At 41.2% G+C, this 5,354-nt stretch overlaps 1 pseudogene; it reads right to left on the reverse strand.

Annotated features, from left to right (window-relative positions):
- Positions 1 to 1,615, reverse strand: part of LOC131466702 (uncharacterized) — a 5,496-nt pseudogene extending 3,881 nt beyond the window's left edge.
- Between the last annotated feature and the right edge of the window lie 3,739 nt (positions 1,616 to 5,354).

Below are 5,354 nucleotides of genomic sequence, written 5' to 3' on the forward strand. Positions count from 1 at the left end.
CCTGATTACACACAGGTGGATTCTATTTATCATCATCAGTCATTTAGGACAACATTGGATCATTCAGAGATCCTCACTGAACTTCTGGAGTGAGTTTGCTGCACTGAAAGTAAAGGGGCCGAATAATATTGCACGCCCCACTTTTCAGTTTTTCATTTGTTAAAAAAGTATAAATTATCCAATGAATTTCGTTCCACTTCACGATTGTGTCCCACTTGTTGTTGATTCTTGACAAAAAATTTAAATTTTATATCTTTATGTTTGAAGCCTCAAATGTGGCAAAAGGTTGAAAAGTTCAAGGGGGCCGGATACTTTCACAAGGCACTGTAAACATCGTTATAATATTTATACACTGTTGTTGTAGAGTCGTACTGCAGTTGGAATGAATGACATGCGGAGGCGCTCTGTCCTGCACTTAGGGTGTATCAGTCTCTGACTGAAGGAGCTGCATAAGGCCCCAACAGTCTTGTGTAGAGGGTGTGAGGTGTTGTCCATGATGGCCGATAGTTTGGCCAGGGCCCTCCTCTCATGGATGACCTGAATGGAGTCCAAAGGACAGCCACAGACCAAGCCGGCTTTCTTTATGATTCGGTTCAGTTTGTTATTGTCCCACACAGAACACCCCCCCCCCCCCAACACACCACAGCAAACAGGGCTAGTGACGCGACCACAGTGTCATAGAATGTCCTCAGTAGTTAACTGCACACCCCAAAGGAACGCAGTCTCCGCAGGAGATACAGACGGCACTGACCCCTCTTGTAGAGTGAGTCAGTGTTGTCAGACCAGTCCAGTTTGTTGTTTAGGTGAACACCCAGGTACTTGTATGTCCTCACCCTCTCGATATCCAGTCCCTGGATGTTCATCAATGCAGGGATTTTGGGTTTCCTGCTGAAGTCGACCACCATTTCCTTCGTCTTGCTGGCGTTCACTTGAAGGAGATTTAGCTCGCACCAGCTGACAAAGTCCATGATGGTCTGCCTATACTCCAGATCGCCCCCCCCCCCCCCCCCCCCCCCCAACACATGCCCCACGATAGCGGTGTCGTCTGAGAACTTTTGGAGGTGGCAACTGTCTGTGGAGTACCTGAAGTCCGAGGTGTACAGGGTGAAGAGGAAGGGGGAGAGCACTGTGCCTTGGGGGGCTCCCGTACTGCAGACCACCATGTCGGACACACAGTCCTGCAGCCTCACAAATTGGGGTCTATCTGTGAGGTAATTGATGATCCATGCAACCAGCTGGTTGCTGACACCTGCTCTCTCCATCTTCACCCTGAGTAGTGATGGTTGTATGGTATTAAAAGCACTGGAAAAGTCGAAGAAAGTAACCTCACGCTGTTTCCAGTGCCCTCCAGGTGGGACAGCGATCTCTGCAGTAGGTAGATGATGGCATCATCCACCCCGATGCCAGGCTGGTAAGCAAACTGCAGAGGGTCCATGCTTGGGCTCACCAGAGGGCAGAGGTGATTGAGGATTATCCTCTCCAGTGCCTTCATCAGGTGTGATGTCAGGGCCACAGGTCTGAAGTGGTTGAGCTCCTTGGGGTGCGATATCTTGGGGATGGGGACCACACAAGAAGTCTTCCACAACGTGGGGACATTCTCCAGACTCAGACTCATGTTGACTAGGTAGCAGACGACCTTGCAGAGCTGGTCTGCAAGGTCGGAATTATTCCGAAATTATTATTTCGGAATTATTAGTAGATTTCGTAATTATAAGTAGATTTCGGGATTATAAGTAGATTTCGGAAATATAAGTAGATTTTGGAACCATAAGTAGATTTCGGAACTATAAGTATATTTCTGAATTATTGGTGGATTTCGGAACTATAAGTAGATTTTGGAATTATAAATAGATTTCGGAACTATAAGTAGATTTCTTAATTATTAGTAGATTTCGGAACTATAAGTAGATTTCTTAATTATTAGTAGATTTCGGAACTATAAGTAGATTTCTTAATTATTAGTAGATTTCGGAACTATAAGTAGATTTCGAAACTATAAGTAGATTTCTGAATTATAAGTAGATTTTGGAATTATTAGTAGATTTTGGAATTATAAGTAGATTTTAGAATCTTAAGTACAGTAGATTTTGGAATTATAAATAGATTTCAGAACTATAAGTAGATTTTGGAATTATAAGTAGATTTCGGAACTATAAGTAGATTTTGGAATTTTAAGTAGATTTTGGAATTATAAGTACACTGTAAAAAATGTCCGTGAAATAAACAGTAAAAACCTGTGAAATCATGACATAAAAAACCTGTAAATAGTAAAACCATAAAGCCACGTTTATGTTACAATATTTTTTTGAAAAATACTAAACCAAAGAAAACTGTTAATATTAAAGTAAAAATATGTTCAAATAATAATATTTACTTGTAAAATTAACAGATTACTGTAGTTTAAACACAAAAAAACAGTAATACAAATAGCAATACAATTTTGTCAAAGTTACAACATGTAACTGTTAAAATAATGATTTTTGCCAGTTTTTTCTTAAACAGAAGAAAACCGTAGGTGATTTACGGATAAAAACAGTAAAACAATGTTAATAGGAATTTGTCTAAAAGATTATGGGTTATTTTTCTAGATGATATTTGGTATGGCTCTTGGGATGCATATTCCCAGACATGTGACTTGCTTCGTATCCTGAGGAAGAGCCACTGGGTGTGGGTAGCCTACTGAATAAAATAATAATATAATAAAAAAATAAAACACATCAAAATGAAACGGGTATAGGCCTAGTGTGTATGGAAGCATATATGTAGTAAAATTCAAATGGCAATGCAATTTGCAATTTGCAATTCAATAAGTCATTACATTATGCAATTGACAATTCATTATGCAATTGAATAATGTAATTTGTAAATACGTTATTCAAAGTGTATTTTAATATGCAAAGTGAAAATGAAATCCTCAATAAAATTTGCAAAAGTTATAACAATAAAAATAGAATAACATTTTGTCAAACTTTTTGAGTGCCTTTATTCAAATTGAAAAGCTATAGCGTCCCCGTGATTGCAATGCACTTCGCCACGCTCCGTGTGTTGCAAAATTCAAATGACATTTCAATCCGCAAAACACTTTGCAAATCGTTTTGCAAAACATTTTGCAAAACGTTTTGCAAAACGTTTCAGCCAATCGCGTCTGGGGGGGGAACTACGTCACTTGCTCGTCAGACCAGCTGATCATCCACGCACGTTGCAATTTATTTATTTATCCCGCAGCAGCTGCCAGACCGTCTTTTCCGCCATTTTCAGTTATAATTACGTAAACTCAGTCAAACCATAGACTTATTAAGAGTCAAATCTGGCACAATGGTAGGCATAGAAAATAAATTGCAACGTGCGTGGATGATCAGCTGGTCTGACGAGCAAGTGACGTGGTTCCCGCCCAGACGCGATTGGCTGAAATTTGAAATCTCCCTCAACAACTCACAGCGCACTAGACTGGTTTTCTGCTCTTTCATTGGATTACAAATTATCGCGCGAGCAGCTGTTTTGACAAGTTCACGTCTCGATCCCCGCGCACCGAGCGAGCAGTCTGCCCAGTGACCGAAGTCTGGTGAACACGACTCAGGTCCATGACACGGGCGGCTAGAACTACCCTCTGAATCGCTGGTAAGTGGTAACAATTCATTTTCTTAAAACTTGAAAACATGAGAGTTGGTTAACAGAAAGATACTAGTTTCTGTATTTTGTCAAGGATATACAAAAGTAATAACTCCGACGGACGGAGTAGTCCACTAGTCCACGGTGTGTTCATGCTATCTGTTGCTAAACTCATTTAGCTTTTTTTCACAATCATCCGAGCCAAGCAAAACAGGCGGTAATGTTAATAAGCTAAAAATGATTGTCTGCCCGTTTTGTAGTCAAACACTGCAGACATTGAGGGGGTTTGTGTTGCATTGTAGAGTTCACAGAAATGAACCGCGTTGTTTTTTCAAATGTGTTGGCGCTGACTGCAAGCGGACATTTTCGACCTACGCAGCTTTTAAAGCTGTATCCTCGGTAACTGTACACCTAAAAGAGCATTTACTGGAGGGGCGACATGTGGCATCAGTGGCGGTTCTACATAGAATTGCGCCCCCCGAGTGAAGGAGTTGTTGACGCGGGGGGCGCGGCGGCTGGCGGATTTGTTGACGGGACGGACGGGGCGCGATTACGGGTGACATTGTTGAGGGGGGAGGCTGGCGAAATTGTTGACGGGGAGGGCGGGGGTTCACTGTGGGGTTCATCATTTACTGCTCATATGTCCAGGAAACATAGAGCATTTTCTGTGGATAGTGTAAGAGATATGTACAGAGAAACTATATCCCAGGCTTCTGCTATCAGTGCATGTGAGGATGCCCCTCAGAACACAAATGAGGAAACAAATGAAAGCATTGAATATCCACAGAATTTCAATGACACTTACCTAAGGAATGTATGTTTATTCTACCTAAAGTTGCAAGGACAGCTCCTCCTTCCAAACTCAACAATCCAGACGATTGTTGAAGAAATGCAAAATGTGCATACATTAGGACAGGAGTACACATTAAGTAAACTTCATTCACTTTTGAAAAATGACATGCGTCTTCCAGATGATGCTATTGCTAAAATATGTGGTTTTGTGAAGGATTCAGATCTGTTCTCTCTGTGTCATCAGGGACCACTGAGAACAACATACGCAAGAGCTCAAACATTCAAGAAGATGTTCAAATACATAGAGCCAAAAAAACTAACATTAGGAAATGATGAAAATATGACAGAAAAGTGTGCCTATTACATACCTGTGCAACAAACAGTAAATTGTTTGTTGGAATCTGAATTTTGGAAGAATTCAGTGTCCCAGCAGTCTTGTGAAACAGACTCTGAAACTTTTGGTGACTTAAATGATGGACAGAACTTTAAATCCAACCAGTTCTTCATTGACAATCCAGGATGCCTGAAGCTAATTCTGTACCAGGATGCCGTTGAAATTGTCAATCCCCTAGGCTCTGCCAGGAAAAAACACAAAGTACTTGCAGTCTACCTTTCTGTGGCAAACTTACCTGCTCATGTGCGGTCCAATACTGATCACATGTCCCTTGTCTTACTGTGTTGTGAGTCTGACCTAAAACAATTTGGAAATGCGAAAGTTTTCTCAGAGATGCTAATGGATTTGAAAGATTTGGAGGAAAATGGAATTACTGTACAGGGTGAAACAGTCAAAGGGGCTCTGTATTGTATTGCTGGTGATAATTTGGGATCACACGGCATTGGTGGGTTTACTGAAAACTTTAGTCGTTCTGAGTACTTTTGCAGGTACTGTGAAATTACACGCAGTGAGTTTCAGAGTGACAATCCAAATGTATGTGCTCCGCAGCGGAGCCCTG

This window comes from Solea solea, chromosome 10 (genome assembly GCF_958295425.1).
Source record: "Solea solea chromosome 10, fSolSol10.1, whole genome shotgun sequence".
Lineage (NCBI taxonomy): Eukaryota > Metazoa > Chordata > Actinopteri > Pleuronectiformes > Soleidae > Solea > Solea solea.